The 20,460-nt window shown below is 46.9% G+C and overlaps 1 protein-coding gene across 1 annotated transcript in view; it reads right to left on the minus strand.

Moving 5' to 3' along the window:
* ADGRB1 (adhesion G protein-coupled receptor B1) overlaps nucleotides 1-18,354 on the minus strand; it is an 819,205-nt gene extending 800,851 nt beyond the window's left edge. Inside the window, 1 exon segment of the mRNA XM_077490484.1 lies at nucleotides 17,102-18,354. The gene's annotated coding sequence lies outside the window, so the exon portion shown is untranslated.
* Nucleotides 18,355-20,460: the final 2,106 nt, after the last annotated feature.

A 20,460-nucleotide genomic window follows, 5' to 3' on the forward strand; every position in this document is an offset into this window, starting at 1 on the left:
CGGCGTAAAACCTGCCTGAGACCGAGGCGTAAAACCTGCCTGAGACCGAGGCGTAAAACCTGCCTGAGACGTGACGTAAAACCTGCCTGAGACCGCGGCGTAAAACCTGCCTGAAACCGCGGTGTAAAACCTGCCTGAGACCGCGGAGTAAAACCTGCCTGAGACGTGACGTAAAACCTGCCTGAGACCGCGGTGTAAAACCTGCCTTTGACCGTGGTGTAAAACCTGCCTGAGACCGCGGAGTAAAACCTGCCTGGGACCGCGGCGTAAAACCTGCCTGAAACCGCGGCGTAAAACCTGCCTGAGACCGAGGCGTAAAACCTGCCTGAGATGTGACGTAAAACCTGCCTGAGACCACGGTGTAAAACCTGCCTGAGACCGCGGAGTAAAACCTGCCTGAGACCGCGGCGTAAAACCTGCCTGAAACCGCGGCGTAAAACCTGCCTGAGACCGAGGCGTAAAACCTGCCTGAGACGTGACGTAAAACCTGCCTGAGACCACGGTGTAAAACCTGCCTGAGACCGCGGAGTAAAACCTGCCTGAGACCGAGGCGTAAAACCTGCCTGAAACCGCGGCGTAAAACCTGCCTGAGACCGAGGCGTAAAACCTGCCTGAAACCGCGGCGTAAAACCTGCCTGAGACCGAGGCGTAAAACCTGCCTGAAACCGCGGCGTAAAACCTGCCTGAGACCGAGGCGTAAAACCTGCCTGAAACCGCGGCGTAAAACCTGCCTGAGACCGAGGCGTAAAACCTGCCTGAGACTGCGGCGTAAAACCTGCCTGAGACCACGGTGTAAAACCTGCCTGAGACCACGGTGTAAAACCTGCCTGAGACGTGACGTAAAACCTGCCTGAGACCACGGTGTAAAACCTGCCTGAGACCGCGGAGTAAAACCTGCCTGAAACCGCGGCGTAAAACCTGCCTGAGACCGAGGCGTAAAACCTGCCTGAAACCGCGGCGTAAAACCTGCCTGAGACCGAGGCGTAAAACCTGCCTGAGACCGAGGCGTAAAACCTGCCTGAGACGTGACGTAAAACCTGCCTGAGACCGCGGCGTAAAACCTGCCTGAAACCGCGGTGTAAAACCTGCCTGAAACCGCGGTGTAAAACCTGCCTGAGACCGCGGAGTAAAACCTGCCTGAGACGTGACGTAAAACCTGCCTGAGACCGCGGTGTAAAACCTGCCTTTGACCGTGGTGTAAAACCTGCCTGAGACCGCGGAGTAAAACCTGCCTGGGACCGCGGCGGTGATTTCACGGCGGAGTGCGGTGGTAAAATTATTTTATTACTCGTGTTATTGATTGCCAGAAATTGATATATTTTAATCAAATAAGTCAAGGACACCGGCAGGCTGAGGACTCGGATTCCATTGGACGTATAGTTCTCCCTGCGAGCGCTGAGCGCGTTATACTGCGGATGGGGGCGAGGGGTTCCTTCTAGAGGGAATTATTCGTATTAGTTAAATCTGACCTCCCCTTCAGTCTTGTACCGACTCCTCCCCCTAGACTGAAACGCCTTCCTCTAATTTCACCGCACACTGTGAGCTTCTCACCACGTGCATTTGAAGCTGCAGCCAGTCAGATAGAGCCCCACCCCATTTCCTGGTTGCCCCTGGCCCCACCCCTCTCATTATTCAGTTCTTTCCATCATGGAGGCTCAGCATCACCTGTGGGCGTTGCCTATCCAAATGGAGCCTACATAGGAACGCCCACTACTCCAGACTGACACCCGCCCATCAAGGGCATTTTGATATTTGCATAACTCCTCCCACTGCTTGCATCAAGACTGAAGGCTCTTGGGAGGAGTACTGAGGCGGGGGGCTCCTCCCACCTGCCATGATCTGCCTGCATTGCATAGAGAAGCACAGAGACCCAACGATGACATCACAGGGACTAAAGGCATGTCATGAAAATTAAAAGGTTTTATTTATTAATTTCACTAGAAAACTGTCACCTCCTTACTGCCTGCATTAACCCTCAAAATGCCCACAGGACCCATGGATTTAGATATTTCCTGATTCTGGAGTTCAGCTTTAAATGCATGAGAAATATATGTAATGTAGCTCTGCTCTGATCTTCCCCCATACCATGGATGATGGTGAGATCTCTGCTCTGATCTCCCCCCCCCCCCCCCGCCCCCAACCAGGCATGGACCGGGACTGGCCATCAGGACCACCAGGAGTTTCCCGGTGGGCCGAATGGCTCAGTGGGCCAGTCAGTCCTGGAGCCGCTACCCTCTGACAGTGACTGATCTCGATTTCACTCCTGTCAGGAGGAGCTGCTTCCACCACTTGCTGGAGAGAGCATTAGGCTGCCGGTGGGGACTCTCTGATCTAAGGGGGACGCTCAAAATTAAAGTGGGCCGGTGATGATGGGCCACATTTTTGTCCCAGTCCAGCCCTGTCTTCCGGTATCCCGGTAGGCCAGTCCGGCCCTGCATACCATGGATGATGAGAGCTCTGCTCTGACCTCCCCAGTACCATGGATGATGAGATCTCTCTGATCTTCCCCCATACCATGGATGATGAGATCTCTCTGATCTTCCCCCATACCATGGATGATGAGATCTCTCTGATCTTCCCCCATACCATGGATGATGAGATCTCTCTGATCTTCCCCCATACCATGGATGATGAGATCTCTCTGATCTTCCCTCATACCATGGATGATGAGATCTCTCTGATCTTCCCCCATACCATGGATGATGAGATCTCTCTGATCTTCCCCCATACCATGGATGATGAGTTCTCTCTGATCTTCCCCCATACCATGGATGATGAGATCTCTCTGATCTTCCCCCATACCATGGATGATGAGATCTCTCTGATCTTCCCCCATACCATGGATGATGAGATCTCTCTGATCTTCCCTCATACCATGGATGATGAGATCTCTCTGATCTTCCCCCATACCATGGATGATGAGATCTCTCTGATCTTCCCCCATACCATGGATGATGAGTTCTCTCTGATCTTCCCCCATACCATGGATGATGAGTTCTCTCTGATCTTCCCCCATACCATGGATGATGAGATCTCTGCTCTGATCTTCCCCCATACCATGGATGATGAGATCTCTCTGATCTTCCCCCATACCATGGATGATGAGATCTCTCTGATCTTCCCCCATACCATGGATGATGAGTTCTCTCTGATCTTCCCCCATACCATGGATGATGAGATCTCTCTGATCTTCCCCCATACCATGGATGATGAGATCTCTCTGATCTTCCCCCATACCATGGATGATGAGTTCTCTCTGATCTTCCCCCATACCATGGATGATGAGTTCTCTCTGATCTTCCCCCATACCATGGATGATGAGTTCTCTCTGATCTTCCCCCATACCATGGATGATGAGATCTCTCTGATCTTCCCCCATACCATGGATGATGAGTTCTCTCTGATCTTCCCCCATACCATGGATGATGAGATCTCTCTGATCTTCCCCCATACCATGGATGATGAGATCTCTCTGTCTCTGATCTTCCCCCATACCATGGATGATGAGATCTCTCTGATCTTCCCCCATACCATGGATGATGAGATCTCTCTGATCTTCCCCCATACCATGGATGATGAGATCTCTCTGTCTCTGATCTCCCCCGCTCTATGGATGATGAGATCTCTATGATTGTCCCCCATACCATGGATGAGGAGAGCTCTGCTCTGATTTTCCCCTATACCATGGATGATGATGAAGATGATGAGATATCTGTGACCTTCCCTGGACTGTACCATGGATGATGAGATCTCTGCTTTGATCTTTCCCCTACCATGGATGACAATGATGATGAGATCTCACTGAACTTTCCTGTACCATGGGTGATGAGATCCCTGCACTAATCTTCCCCTGTACAATGGATGATGAGATCTCTGCTCTGATCTCCCCCCCAATAGCATGGACGATGAGCTCTCTCTGATCTTCCCCACTCCATGGATGATGAGATCTCTACAATCTTCCCCCACTCCATGGACGATGAGCTCTCTCTGATCTTCCCCACTCCATGGATGATGAGATCTCTACAATCTTCCCCCATACCATGGATGATGAGATCTCTACAATCTTCCCCCATACCATGGATGATGAGATCTCTCCTCTGATCCCCCCCCAGTACCATGGATGATGAGATCTCTGCTCTGATCTTCCAGTGATTACAAATAAAACACATCACAGCTTTTTAAATAGAATAATGAATGGAGATAAAGCCCCATCCACAGCCAGGGACATCTTTATGTGACAGCGGTGACAACTCATTCTCCCAAGGTCATGGGAAGGTCAGTGTCTGGTGGTATCTGCAGAATAGAGGCTGTGATGGTCTTTGTTGTGTTAGACATCTATGTGAATGGGGTTATCTATTATATACTTGTTATTAAAGGGCCAGTCCAACTAAAACTGACATTTTAGAATCTATTGGATGTTAAAGAAATAAACCCCCTGCCAGTCTCTTCTGTTTCTTGGGACTCCAAAAATTCTGCACCAAGTTCCCGGGTCTGTACACCCGCTGTGCCCATTATGAGGGGTTCCCACCATTCCTGTGCTGAGTTCCTGGGTCTGTACACCCGCTGTGCCCATTATGAGGGGTTCCCACCATCCCTGTGCTGAGTTCCCGGGTCTGTACACCCGCTGTGCCCATTATGAGGGGTTCCCACCATTCCTGTGCTGAGTTCCCAGGTCTGTACACCCGCTGTGCCCATTATGAGGGGTTCCCACCATCCCTGTGCTGAGTTCCCAGGTCTGTACACCCGCTGTGCCCATTATGAGGGGTTCCCACCATCCCTGTGCTGAGTTCCTGGGTCTGTACATCCGCTGTGCCCATTATGAGGGGTTCCCACCATTCCTGTGCTGAGTTCCTGGGTCTGTACACCCGCTGTGCCCATTATGAGGGGTTCCCACCATCCCTGTGCTGAGTTCCCGGGTCTGTACACCCGCTGTGCCCATTATGAGGGGTTCCCACCATCCCTGTGCTGAGTTCCTGGGTCTGGACACCCGCTGTGCCCATTATGAGGGGTTCCCACCATCCCAGTGCTAAGTTCCCAGCTCCCAGGGCTGTGTCATCTCTAAGCCGCCAACTCAGTCCAGAAATTGGATGGTGACCCTGGATGATGCCTGAACACTGTTAGCATGGAAAAAACATAGGTGTTTGGTCCACTTCAAAAGAAGGAGAAAATAAGTTGATACCAGGGAAATGCCACTCTACACACGGACATGATGAGGACCACAGAACCGAGTGTGACGGAACTTCTATGGAACTTTCTGTAATTACTGAGCCGATGGAATCCATCCTCCACAGTATTGATTTCATTATGTCTTTATTGTTGACAGTTATAAACATACAACGCCGCTAATCCAATGAGAAAAATATATGAATCTTATTTGAAAATATTTATAAATACACTCTGGTTGGGCACAGTGTGGTTAGGCACAGTGTGGTTGGGCACAGTGTGGTTAGGCACAGCGTGGTTGGGCACAGCGTGGTTGGGCACAGCGTGGTTAGGCACAGCGTTGTTGGGCACAGTGTGGTTAGGCACAGCGTGGTTGAGCACAGCGTGATTAGGCACAGTGTTGTTGGGCAGTGTGGTTAGGCACAGCGTTGTTGGGCACAGTGTGGTTAGGCACAACGTGGTTGGGCACAGCGTGATTAGGCACAGCATGGTTGGGCACAGTGTGGTTAGGCACAGTGTGGTTGGGCACAGTGTGGTTAGGCACAGCGTGGTTGGGCACAGTGTGATTAGGCACAGTGTTGTTGGGCAGTGTGGTTAGGCACAGCGTTGTTGGGCACAGAGTGGTTAGGCACAATGTGGTTGGGCACAGCGTGATTAGGCACAGCGTAGTTGGGCACAGTGTGGTTAGGCACAGCGTTGTTGGGCACAGGGTATATCAAGGTGACAATGAGTAATTGCTGGAGCTTGTGAAATATAACATTATATTTATATATTTCTAGCCAGCAGATGGCGCTCTCACATACAGCTTTTAGCCTTCCACTATCCCATGGTTGAGTTTAAGGTTTCAATCAAACAAAGGGAGCTGCAAAGCACGGAGCATTTGTCGAGCTGTAGCCCCAATGCAAGAACAAGGCAATTAGTGCTACACTGCAAAAAACAGGACATGTTCTTAGGACTTTCTGATGCATTAAAGCGAATAGAATCACGTCAGAGCATGACAATGTGCGCTCACACTGCACACCCCATTAGTCACACAATAGCGCACACTGTGTGATCTTAAGCTAAAGCCAGTGCTCTGGGAATCCTTTGTCATGTAATATATTTGGTATATATATATAATACTACTTTTGAAAAATGTATACATATAAATAAAAAACAATTAATACAAAATTAATTGAGAACCATGATATTCACCCTTTAAAATCCAGCATACCAGCTAAGATTTACTTCTAACAGCCAATAATCCCCATCCAACAGCCGGGTGACACCACAAATCATGGCAGGGTTTTACGTTTGTTGTCACAGGCAGGCTCCAACAGAGATAGATCGAGGAAGAGTTCAGTCAGCCTGGTCAGGACAGCCTCCGTGGGGTGCGTGGTGGAATGAGCGCTCATTCACTGTCCGCACCCCTTCTTGTACCCCTTCTGCCATGTTGGTTCAGGGTGGCGGGAGGCCAGTATTTGTTATTGGCTTCATCTAGGTGACAATAACTGCCATACCGTTCATAATTCAGAGGAAGGCTTTTGCTGGTTACATGTACTACCAGGGCCGGGACAAGGGGTGGGCAGGAGGGACGGCCGCCCTGGGCACTGCGGTTTAAGGTGAGGTGGGGGAAGGGGAGGAGTGCTGCACGGAGATGGAGGTGGAGGAGATTTGTGTTGGGAGGGGCACTTTGGTGGCGGCCGGGGGGGGGGGGGGTAAGAATTGCTAGGAGTGGTGGATTTGTGCTGGACAGGGGGATGCGGGAAGATGATTTGTGCTAGGAGGGGGGATTTGGGGGGTTTGTGCTAGAAGAGCTGATATGGTGAAGGGGGATTTGTGCTAGATGGGGAAATTTATGGGGTTTATTTGTACTGGGGTGGGGGATTTGGAGTGACTATACATTGAGTTGTGTCCATGGGGACCATTACAAAGGCAATATTCAACAGTCTTCCGCAGATCTAGTCTCCACAGGAAGGCTTACAGGAGCCAAGTAGAGAATGAATTGGGCATGCATCTTTATTTTAGTTGCATCATCCAAAAACGGTTACACATGTAGGAAGGTTCCCAGATAAAGAAATAGTTCTTGGCATCTAAACATGTGTAGGGATTGCACTAAGGGATCGGAGTTGAGGCTTGATGAAGACTAGTGTCTCCTGATGGAACTAAAGGCAGATCGTTTTTTTCCCCCCCTAAAATGCATTGGATCTTTCTCATTCTCTTAACCATTAAATGTTTCAAAAAGTCCTCCAAGTGAGATGAACTTTTGTACCAAGTTCTCCTCAGTACACCTCTAAGAATTCACCATCTGGTGAGTGCTTCTTTTGTTGCTATTCGAGCGCTAACAGCCTAGGACCAGAACATGGTCCATCTATACCAAGCTTTCCCAACCTTTTCAACACAGAGGAACCCTGGAAATAAATTTCCAGTCTCGGGGGAACCCCCTTCTAAAATGGACTATATCTACATCATCATGATACATTAGTGTGATGGTCAGTGAATGCTCTTTGCACTTGTGCTCATTCGGAAGAATTCCCCCTTATAAATGGCTAAAAAAGATGAATCACGTCAATGGGAACTCATCTGAGAGGCAGAAATTGCTCATTGCTCAAGGAACTTTTAGCTCTGGAGGAACTCTAGGCTTCCATGGGACTCTTAGAGACTTGATATCTAATTATGTACTGTTGGGTTGGCAGGCTTAGACTCAGAACAAGGCTTGGCTAATTTTGTAGTGTATTTAAGATGGTGACACGATGCGCTGCCTGTGCCCCAAAACGACGTCATTTCTGACGAAACGCGTGGGAGGGAGCAACGTGTTGACGTCACCATCTCCCTTGTGTCCCGATGGATGGGTTTGTTTGGTTCTGTGCCAGCCGACACACTAAACTTTAGGTCTTTATTTACTTACTGTTGTAAGTGTTTTTAACCAATACACCAACCAAAGATTTTATGCTATGTGGGACCTTTCGTCTCTTTTTGGTACCCAATTTCCATTCAACTCATTGAGCATATTGGAGGCGTGGAGGAACCCTGAGATGTGGAGAAAGGCCCCCCCCCCGGCTGGGTTTTAAGCCACAGGCATACACCGACCCTGTGTAATAAGGGGTTTACAGGAGCTAGTAAGCGGTTTCTACAGCTGGTGGTGGATTCACTGCGGTTTTTGGTGATGGACAGATACTATTAAGGAGATTTGACCCACTATCACATTACTTACAAACTAATTTGTTCAGATTAATTTATTTATATGGACTTAATAATTTAATATTTAGAGTTATTCTTATATATTTATATTCCATGGAACTCTGGTTGAGAAACCCCGATCTATACTATACTTCAACCACAGATCTGCGTCTTTGAAGGAAAAATCACTTCATGGTAGATCCATCAGAACCAATGTTCACTTCTTATGGTCCAGTGCCATTGAACACACAACAGACACCCACACAGACCTGGCTTACAGTTAGAGCCCCCCCAAATGGAGTTGTCCATTTGGTCAGATACTGGAAAACTGCCCAAAATGTATGGGTAGCTAGTAGACGTAGGTCATAGTTGGGTTGGAAAAGAAACAAAAAACATTTAGTTCAACCAACCAACATTCAAATGGAGTTTAAATGTTCAATATTTTAGAAGCACGCCCAGTTGAGTGGCTCTTACCAGCTATACCAGGGGGTCTCTAAACTTTCTAAACAGTGGATGAAATGGTGCCCCATCATTGGTGACAATCTATGGAATGTGCCCCATCACTGATGCCAGTGGATGGATTGGTGCCCCATCATTGATTTTATTAAATGGCGCTCCAAGGTCGGAATATAGGCAGGCAAAGAGCCACATCTGCCCGTGGGCCACAGTTTGGAGACCACTGATCTATGAATGAATGAATGAAATACTTGTATAGCGCACAATGCGAACTGAATCGCCTCTAGGCGCTGTGGCGAGCTTTGATCATCTGCTAAAAGAGGAAGGTCTTGAGTTTTTTCCTAAAAGCCAGGTGATTTTCTTCCAGGTGGATGTTGATTGGTAGAGCATTCCATGGCCGAGGCCCTTGGACAGCGAATCTCCGATCCCCCTTGGATTTATACCGGGCTTTGGGCACGAGGAGGAGGTTTTTGTTGGCTGATCGAAGCTATACCGTAACCTAGACAAGCGAGAGCCTTCACTGATGGTTTGAAAGATATTTTTTTTTTACGAAACCTAAAGTTTCGTAGTCCAATCTTGATGTCTTACTACATTTGACAAATGTTGGTCTCTGTGAATTGTTATATACAGGCCTTGCTGTTGTTCGCTGAAGGCAGTAGAGCACTTACCCTAATCTTCTCAGTTCATGACTATATGTTTACTCACAGCAGCTATAGGAAGAGTTGGGTTTAGGTAAACCGCCCTACTGCCAACTATCCATTATTATTGCCCCTTTGTTCTAGAGCAGGTGTAGGCAACCTCTAAGAGGTGGAGATCTACCCGAACAACATGGAAAAAGTCAAAGATCACCGGGCACAGTGTGGCCTCCTCACACTAGATTCAAACCTCTAATTGCCGTACCGGACTACCGTGTTGCAATCGCATTCATTGCACGGCAATCGTGGCCCTAGCACCCTACTAGAGCTCCAACTTTACAAGTAGTCCCTCTGCACTGCACTCTGTTTGTTGCTTTGGAATGGTCGGTCAGAAAGCCCAGACCGTGATCTACCAGTCACCTGTCCGTGATCTACTGATTGCTGACCCCCGTTCTAGAGGAAGTTCTTCAATTCTTAAGACCCTCATCCGCCTATGGGGGAATCCTACACAGGTTTGCTGATATCTTGGTGTCCATTATGAGCCCTCCATCCTCATCCTATCACCAGGGCTGGACTGGGACAGAAATTTGGCCCTGGACTTCATCCAGGCCGGTCCACTTACATTTTGAGTGTCCCATCAGCACTCCCTTACATCAGTGTCCCATCAGCACCCCCCTTACATCAGAGTGTCCCATCACCAGCCCCTTACATCAGAGTGTCTCATCAGCACCCCTTACATCAGAGTGTCCCATCAGCACCCCCTTACATCAGAGTGTCCCATCACCAGCCCCTTACATCAGAGTGTCCCATCAGCACCCCTTACATCAGAGTGTCCCATCACCAGCCCCCTTACATCAGAGTGTCCCATCAGCACCCCCTTACATCAGAGCGTCCTGTCAGCACCCCCTTACGTCAGAGTTTCCCATTACCAGCCCCCTTACATCAGAGTGTCCCATCACCAGCCCCCTTACATCAGAGTGGCCCACTGAGCCATCGGCCCACCGGGAAACTCCCAGTAGTCCCGATAGCCAGTACATGCCTGCCTATCACATAAGGTATTGTGAGCAATTAACCTTTGTGTGTCCTGCCGCTGTGGTGGGCACAATGGCATGCCGGGCACGTCATTCCCCACACACATCAGCGTGGCGGCGCATGGCGCAAGTAGCTTGGCATTTGCTGGCTGACAGCATTACATAGTAAGAGGCTTTATATTTTTTTGTCTGTATCTGCAGTGACTATAGTACAGCACTGTGCGCCTTTCTCCCGACTGAGGCGGAAAGTGACTATCTGGCGCCCTCTAGGTTTCAACGGTGAATATTTCAGCTTTTTTTTTTTCCCAACGCCATAAAGTTAGCTCAGCTATAGGAGAACATTGGTCTTATTATTCACATTTCCCTTTCTGTGCAATTACAGCAACAGGTCGCATTCCCGCATCTTCCATTCCAAAGGGCTAGAATTCGACATTGGTAGGGGTTTGCCCTTGCCCCCTAGCCCCCCGCCACCCCATGGAAATTATTTTATTTTTGTCTACCCCCTTTATTTTATTTATTTTATTTTCTACCCAGAATCCTTTGCGGGCTATTGCTTTGGTTCGGAGATATTAGCGAGATCTCTTAATCATCCGAACCCCAATCACATGCTGCATTTAACGAGATAGAAAATATGATTCATTTCTTAAGAGCTATGGCTGGTCTATGGGGAGGGATGGAATTATGAGTGAGGCTTCGGACTGAATTAATATTTGCATATTCCTGTTGACTTAACCGTTTAGGGTGGGAGACGGCGCATTTAGGCAGCTGTCAATCACGCCGGAAGGGGTTTTGAGGCAGGCGGACGCGGGGGGTTAAATGAACCCAATTGTTATGTGTATTCAGGCTGGTGGACCAATCGGGATTGGTGTACATATGTACCATCTGCTCATATATGTATATATGAGCAGATTATACATAATTGATGTATCTTCTGTGCATATACACCTTCATAGTCAGAGACAATATAATGTCAATAGATACATGAATTTTTAAAGAGAGCATCTTCATCGTTATTATAATAATTATCATATCTTAGTCATCATTAGTATTACAAATATCACATGTCAGGACTTCAGTATTTAGTAAATGACAAATTGAAGCTAATTAATAAAAGAGAGAACGCCCGTCTATTGCAACCCTCCGGATTCGTCTTCCTGAAGCATCCAAGCTAACCGGGTTGCTGCGGACAACACCTCCATCGCTCCTTGCCCAGAGAGAATCCAACATCTCTCGTGCTTTCCATATAACCGTTACTTCCCTTACCACATTTCTGTATATTTTACCCCCCCCTTTTTTTTTTCTCCACCCTTCGGTTGCCTACTCCGCGTGCAAACCCTCCTAAACGCAGCCTGCGAAATTGCTCCACAATAAGCCACTTCTTCCCCAGTCGCCTTAAATCACATCATCATCACCATTCAAGTCAATTGCCGAGCCCTGGCCCGGAATGTCAATGATTCCTGACAAACATCCATCGGAAAGTGCGTTTTGAGAGGGGGGCGATGATCGGAGTGTCGCTTCTCAGAGGAGTGGACGTTTAATCATTCCCGGGGTGATTTAGATCATATTATTTCTCACTGGAAACTAACTAGCTGCCTCCTGCAAAAGAACATATGATGGATGGACGGGAGCAAGGGCAACAAAGAAATTACTAGAACCGCAGACAAAATTGAAAATAAGATGAGTTTATTGCTCAATTACACATAGAAGAGGGGGCTTAGCCCTTAGAAGAGAGGTCTGTTAGCTGAGGGAGAACCATAAGTCCCAGCAACATCTCTGGTTCCATCATCAATGGCAACCTTTCAGTTGACTACGTGCACATATAAGAAGGGCTTGGACTACGGTTTTGAGGTCTGCTAGCTGCAGGAGAACTATAAATCCCAGCACTGCTAGTAGTTCCATCATCAACGGCAACCTTTCAGTTGACTGCTTTCTCTTGTAAGATGGATTTTAGCTAAGGCTTTGGAAAGAGGTCTGTTAGCTGAGGGGAAACCATAGGTCCCAGCACAACCTATGATAACATCATCAATGGCAACCTTTCAGTTTACTGCTTGCACATATAAGAGGGGTTTGGGCTAGGGCTTTGGAGAAGGGGGGCTCAGTCCTTGGTCCTTTTGGAGAGAGGTCTGTTGGCTTTGGGGGGAACCATAAGTCCCAGCACCACTTGTGGTTCCATCATAAATGGCAACCTTTCTGTTTACTAGTTGCACATATAAGAAGGGCTTGGACTAAGACTTTGAAGTCTGCTAGCTGCAGGGGAACCGTAAGTCCCAGGTCCACTTGTGGTTCCATCATCAATACCAATCATTCAGTTGGCTGTTTGCACATATAAGGGGGGTTTGGGTTAAGGCTTTGGAGAAACAGGGGTCAGTTCTTTGGAGAGAGGTCTGTAAGCTGAGGGGAAACCATAAGTCTCAGCACAACCTGTGGTTCCATTATAAATGGAAATCTTTAGTTGACTGTTTGCATATATAAGAGGGGCTCAGGTTAAGGCTTTGGAGAGAAGGGAACCATAAATCCATAGGGAACCATAAATCCATAGGGAACCATAAATCCCAGCACTACTTGGGATGTCACCGTCAATGGCAACCTTTCAGTTGACTGCTTGTACATATAAGAAGGGCTTGGACTAAGGCTTTGTGATTTGCTAGCTGCAGGAGAACCAAAGGTTCCAGTACAACCTGTGGTTCCATCATAAATGGCTACCTTTCAGTTGACTACTTGCACATATAACAAGGGCTTGGGCTAATGCTTGGAGGTCTGCTAGCTCCAGGAAAACCATAGGTCCCAGCACAACCTGTGGTATCACCATACATGGCAACCTTTCAATTGACTACTTGCACACCTAAGAAGGCTAAGGCTTTGAGGTCTGTTATAGCTACAGGAGAACCATAGGTTCCAGCACAACCTGTGGTTCCATCATAAGTGACAACCTTTCAGTTGACAACTTGCACACAAAAGAGAGGTTTTGGCTAAGGCTTTGGAGAGAGGTCTGTTAGCTGAGGAGGAACGATAGGTACCAGCACAACCTGTGGTTACATCAATGGCAACCTTTAAGTTGACTGCTTGCACATATAAGGGCTTGGGCTAAGGCTTAGTAGGTCTGCTAGCTGCAGAAGAACCAAAGGTCCCAGCACAACCTGTAGTCCCGTCATCAGTGGCAATCTTTCAGTTGACTACTTGCACACATAAGAAGGGCTTGGGCTAAGGCTTTGAGGTCTACTAGCTTCAGGGAACCATAAGCCCCAGCACCACTTGTGGTTCCATCATCAATGGCAATCTTCCAGTTGATTACTTGCACATTATTAGCTATATCCCAACACTCATGATCACAGCTCAGCCTTGCTTTTGCTATCCAACGACCCTTAACAATCGTTGTTTGAAAGATTTTTTCCTCTCCTCTGGGCAGCATATGGTAGATTAGAGAGAGATTAAAGGGATGTTTTTCTGGATAAAAATTAGACGTGGTCTGCATTCCACTTTGCTATTTTTTTTTGTCTCTAGTAATTCTATCTGCCCTGATCATAGACATTATTCAAATTTCCCCACTGCCTTTCAAACTCACCATGAATTCCTGTCTGTGTTTTTTTTTTTTTTTGTAGGATTCTAGACAATAGACTGTTGGATTCAAATGAAAATGCGTGAAACAATTTGCCTCCATTTACCGCCGGCTAACCCCTTGCTGGCCAGACGATGCGACCCCAGGAGGAGAAAATTGCTGTTAGCCAGAGATTTGAATTGTAGTGAAGTGGAGAGGGAAAAGCTGAAAACCCATGGAAAACCCTTTTCTTCTTTTTTTTATTTTTTTTTATTTTTTATTTATTTATTTTTTTTTCAGAGCTTAAAATAGAGCTAGAGATTCCCAGTGTAATTGTACAAGCTATCAGAATCTCTTAGCAGCTTTAAGGTGCAATCACAGTAAACTTGTGATGACATTTTCTCACTTTTGCAAAAAAAAAAATCACCGGTCGCGTTTTAGTCAATTCAGAATAGCATGTGAGCATGTGGTGTTCTCCGGGGGATTTTTGATCGAAACCTCCAGCCTGTTTATTCACTCAAATTGTGCCCTCTTGATCCTCATAAAGGGCCAGCAGCTGCCCATTGGGGCATCTACAATTGCTTGACAGCCTACAAATATATATATATTTATATATATATATATATATATATATTCACTGGAAGCACATAAGATCCTTTGGGGAGGGGGGGGGTAATTGGCCTCTTGATCCTCATAAAGGGCCAGCAGCTGCCCATTGGGGCATCTACAATTGCTTGACAGCCTACAAAAAAAAAAATATATATATTCACTGGAAGCACATAAGATCCTATGGGGGGGGGGGGGGTAATTGGCCTCTTGATCCTCATAAAGGGCCAGCATCTGCCCATTGGGGCATCTACAATTGCTTGACAGCCTACAAAAAAAAAATATATATATTCACTGGAAGCACATAAGATGGGGGGGGGGGGGGGTGGTAATTGGCCAACACAAATAAGGGATCAGCTCAACAAGTCCCAGTAGACCTTGTGTCCTCCAGGGACTTCAAAGACCACACATGGATCTTTACCATACCTGCAAACCAATTGTTCCGTTTTCCTCTTATCTACCCCAACCTTTCATGAAGCAACCACAAAATATGAACCCTTTTCCTAATTTCCCTATTGCACAAATGATCTAATGGGTTCAAATTTCTTGGCATGGGTTTCATAAGCCAGAATATAATTTTTTTTTTTTTTTTGGGGGGGGGGGGGGGGTCTCTCAATCATCTCCAGCTTCTTCAAAGCTGAAAATTTTAGGCTTAAATCTGGTGGAATATTTAAATAAAAAAACAAAAAAAACAAACAAATGACAAGGTCTGAGTTCATTTCCAGATGGCAGAATTTATCTAATGGACTACCTGGGTTCAAACTGCTTAGGAATGGGTTTTTCATAAGACGGAATGGAATTTTAGGTGGTGTGTGTGTGGGGGGGGGTCTCTATCACCTCCAACCATCACATCTTCAAGGCTCAAATTTTAGGCTTAAATCTCGTGGAATATTTAAATAAAAAAAAAACAAATGACAAGGTCTGGGTTCTGGAATCTTAATTGAGATGAGGAAGGGGTGGTCTTGATTGGGGGGGGGGGGAGGGGGGCATGGTAGGGTTGGGGGAATGCAGGCAATTGTGCCATTGACTCCTACGTTGGCACGGTGATTCACACAAGGTTAGCTGGTAATGAATTTATCTAATGGACTACCTGGGTTCAAACTGCTTGGCATGGGTTTCATAAGCCAGAATGGAATTTTGGGTGGTGTTTGTGTGTGGGGGTCTCTATCACCTCCAACTATCACATCTTCAAGGCTCAAATTTTAGGCTTAAATCTCGTGGAATATTTAAATAAAAAACAAATAAAAAAAAAAACAAATGACAAGGTCTGGGTTCTGGAATCTTAATTGAGATGAGGAAGGGGTGGTCTTGATTGGGTGGGGGGGGGCATGGTAGGGTTGGGGGAATGCAGGCAAGTGTGCCATTGACTCCTACGTTGGCACGGTGATTCACACAAGGTTAGCTGGTAATTATCCATATTGATGTAGTGTGTGTGTGTGTGTGTGTGTGTGTGTGTGTGTGTGTGTGTGTGTGTGTGTGTGTGTGTGTGTGTGTGTGTGTGTGTGTGTGTGTGTGTGTGTGTGTGTGTGTGTGTGTGTGTGTGTGTGTGTGTGTGTGTGTGTGTGTGTGTGTGTGTGTGTGTGGTCTATTCAGCTGCAGACCCACATTCTAGAAGCCCCATGTCTCATTTTCCGAGCCTGGGTGTATTAAAAGACTCATTAGGCACTGACATCCACTGATTGAGTCGCACACATAAAGGTCACCATTTAGCACCCATCACCTTACCAATGAACAGAAAAAAAAAGGAAAACATCAAAAATAAATGTTATGCTTTCTTATATCACAGGTGATTCAGATATGACCGAGTCAAGCACATGCCACCAGATGATACAAACCCAACATATTTGTGATCAGATGCTGATTTGCCCCTAAAATGGGATGTAATTAGTTGCAGGAGGCACATGGTGAGATCTCAACCCAAGGCTACTATAGCTAAAACCAGCACCTAAAATTGGCATGCCATTAGGGAAACATTAAATACATCCCCCTCCTCTCCTCAATCTGGCTAATCAGCCTGTGCTAGTATGATCTATGGCAGTAGGGGGTCCTCACCGCTGACCCTCTATGTTGATAAAAGCTCACGCATGGACTTCTTGCAGTGGAACCGTCTTCCTCCCAATAACCCCACCAGTGCAGCAGCGTGTATTAAAAGCTTCTCTGTGCTTTATTGAAGGGCTGATTTATTCATGATGGTATAATACTTCTTTTTTTTTTTTTTTTCATCCCTCCCGTAAAATATTCATACATGTATTTTATTCCCCCCGGCTCCTTATGCTGGGCACACAATGTACTCTAAGGACCAGATCCTGCTGCTTCAATCCTAAAGGCGAAAGGGATGGAGAACTTAATAGATGAGAGGACATAGCTACATAGCTTTACAACGTCTCCTGAAAATCTCAGCAATATTTCACCAGCATCCAACCAAGACCCCCCCCAAAAAAAAAAAAAACATGATGCAAAATTTTCCAAAAAAACAATTCAATAGAATAAGTTTTTTTTATTTATTTTTTCCTTACCTGATTGCTTGCACTTGCGAATTCTTCCCTTTCTGTAGCAAATTCCAGGTATTAAGCCAAAAAGAGCCCCCCCTCCCCACCCCCAAAGTGTAATCCTTTTTCCACCACCGATAACCAAATTGTGCAAAGTCTCAAAGCCCCAGCCAGTCCTGTTTTTTGTTTTTTTTTTGCCTCCAATGGTAGACAAGCTGGGGGGTGAAAAAAAAATGGAACGCAAGCCTTTATGGAAAATGCCCAGTTTACAACAAATCCAATAAATGATTAGATCCAATAGAACAATCAAAGTCTTCTTCAACCAAGCTCTGGTGACACGACAAGACGGATCGCCTTCCCCATGAGATGCTTTTTTGCTTAAGATCCGCTGCTGCGAGGCATCTGAAGCTTCTCTATTATTATTATTATTTTTTTATTTTTTTTTATGTTTTATATTATTATTTTTTTTTTTTTTTTTTTTTTGTTGCTACTCTGTGCAACTAGATCCAGTCCTCGTAGCCAGGGGCTGCATTAAGAATTACATGAGGCTTTTATAAGCTTTCCAGATCACACATTAGAGTGAGAGAAAGACAGAGAGAGAGAGAGAGAGAGAGAGTGGGGGAGAAGAGTGAGAGGAGAAAAGAAGAGAGAGAGAGAGAGAGAAGAGGAGGGGAGAGGATGCAGAGGAGCAAAGGATAAAATGCATCCAAGAAGCCACACACCAGGGGGGAGAGAAGTAAATTCGGCTTTATCCAAGCAAGGCTAAGGGGATGCTCCGAGATGCCTTCAAACTGCTCCTGTTGCAGACAGACAGCCAGCCCAGTCCTGATGCAGCCAATGCAAAGACTCTGGGATGGATGCACAAGTTGGTAGCTGCAAAAAAAAAAAAAAAATGGGAGGGTGGGAAGGGGAGTAGCTAGACCCAGAGATGGAGACCAAACAGCTGCGGATGGCTCGAACTTGAATAGAAGGAATCCTGAACTCCGGACAAAGCCCAGTTGGGTGAAGGAACCATCCTCACTGGTGGCAAGAACACCCCTGAAGCTGCACTGATGCTGCTGTCCATTTTTTTTTATTTATTTATTTTCCAGGGCAAGTAACTGGGGCAAGCCACAATGGAGAGACCAAATCTGGAGAAGAAGAGACCCCCTTTACCGGGCAAGCCAGAGACCCCCCTTTACCGGGCAAGCCAGAGACCCCCCTTTACCGGGCAAGCCAGAGACCCCCCTTACCGGGCAAGCCTAGGACTTCAAGCGACCTCTTGGGTTCTTTTTTGGCCGAGGCGGTGGAAAGAGACTGAAGAAAAAGTCAGCGGAGAGGGGATGCAGTATGGAACCCCCCCCCCCCCACCCCCACCCCTCAACCCCCCCCCCCCTCCTCCTTGTGATTAACCGTGGATGTTACCATGGCGACAGCATCCAGCCATGTGTACCATACTGTAGAGATGCTTGTTCCTGCATTGTCCCCCCTTTTCTTGCACCTGAAGCCTCTAACATGAGTTGACACCAGGAGATATCGGCAACTGGGGGGGGGGGGGGGGGGGGGGCAATGAGATGTTGCTTTAAGTGGAAGGAAAAAAAGAAAAATAAAAAAGAGAGAAAGGCATCTGTATGGCACGGGGGGGGGGGGGGGGGTTGCTGTGCCCAGTGTTAGCTGTGGCATTCAGAAGGCATATATTGGTGTTTAGGTGAGGAGAGGGAGGTTTGGAATGGCTGATGGAGCTGCTGGCTGCAAGAGCAAAGGGGATGGTGGAGGGTTAATGGCAGAAATGCCTCCGCAGACTGGCCAAGCTTAGGACAGATGTCCCTTTATGGGCAACATGTCTGTGTGGGAAAAGCCTTAAAGGGGCCAGCACAGTTCAGAGCTGCCCAATGGGCACATGAGGGGGGGGGGGGGGCGATGGTGATTTCTATGGTGAGACCTCACCTGCCACCACACTTTGGGAGCCATGGAGTTTAGGAGATGGAAGGATTGGATGAGTTTGCATGCAAGAAAAACACAATATAACATGTTCTGCTGCACACTACCTCAACTGCTCTGCTCTATGTCATCTACAGAACGTGTTCTGCTGCACACTACCTCAACTGCTCTGCTCTATGTCATCTATAGAACGTGTTCTGCTGCACACTACCTCAACTGCTCTGCTCTATGTCATCTATAGAACGTGTTCTGCTGCACACTACCTCAACTGCTCTGCTCTATGTCATCTACAGAACGTGTTCTGCTGCACACTACCTCAACTGCTCTGCTCTATGTCATCTATAGAACGTGTTCTGCTGCACACTACCTCAACTGCTCTGCTCTATGTCATCTACAGAACGTGTTCTGCTGCACACTACCTCAACTGCTCTGCTCTATGTCATCTACAGAACGTGTTCTGCTGCACACTACCTCAACTACTCAATGCTATCAGTGCAACATGTTCTGCTGCACACTACCTCAACTGCTCTGCTCTATGTCATCTACAGAACGTGTTCTGCTGCACACTACCTCAACTGCTCTGCTCTATGTCATCTATAGAACGTGTTCTGCTGCACACTACCTCAACTGCTCTGCTCTATGTCATCTACAGAACGTGTTCTGCTGCACACTACCTCAACTGCTCTGCTCTATGTCATCTACAGAACGTGTTCTGCTGCACACTACCTCAACTACTCAATGCTATCAGTGCAACATGTTCTGCTGCACACTACCTCAACTACTCAATGCTATCAGTGCAACATGTTCTGCTGCACACACTACCTCATCTACTCTGGTCTATGTTAATGCAACATGTTCTGCTGCACACTGTTTCAACTACTCTGTCTCAACTATGCAACATGTTCTGCAGCACACTACCTCAACTGCTCTGCTCTATATTATCAATGCAACATGTTCTGCTGCACACTACCTCATCTGATTTGCTCTATGTCATCTAGGCAGCATGTTCTTCTTCACACTACCTCAACTGCTCTGTCTCACCTGCACAACATGTTCTGCTGCACACTACAGCAACTGATTTGCTCTATGTCATCTAGGCAGCATGTTCTGCTGCACACTACCTCGACTGCTCTGTCTCATCAACACAACATGTTCTATTGCACACCACCTGAACTACTCTGCTCTTTCTCATCAACACAACATGTTCTGCTGCACTGTTTTTATCCCACCTACTCAATGTTCTCTGCTGAACACTGCCTTAACTGGCCCATTCTATCTCATATACTCAATGTGTTCTGCTGCATGCTACCTCAACTGCTCTGTTCTATCTCATCTACACAACATGTTCTGCTGCATGCCACCTGAACTGCTCTGCTCTATCCCACCTACACAACATATTATTCTGCAAGTCATCTAAACAGCTCTGCTCTATCTCATCTAGACACTGTGTTTTTCTGCACACAACC

This window comes from Lithobates pipiens, unplaced genomic scaffold, assembly GCF_037356315.1.
Source record: "Lithobates pipiens isolate NorthernLeopardFrog02 unplaced genomic scaffold, aLitPip1_a1.2 Scaffold_19, whole genome shotgun sequence".
NCBI classification, from domain to species: domain Eukaryota; kingdom Metazoa; phylum Chordata; class Amphibia; order Anura; family Ranidae; genus Lithobates; species Lithobates pipiens.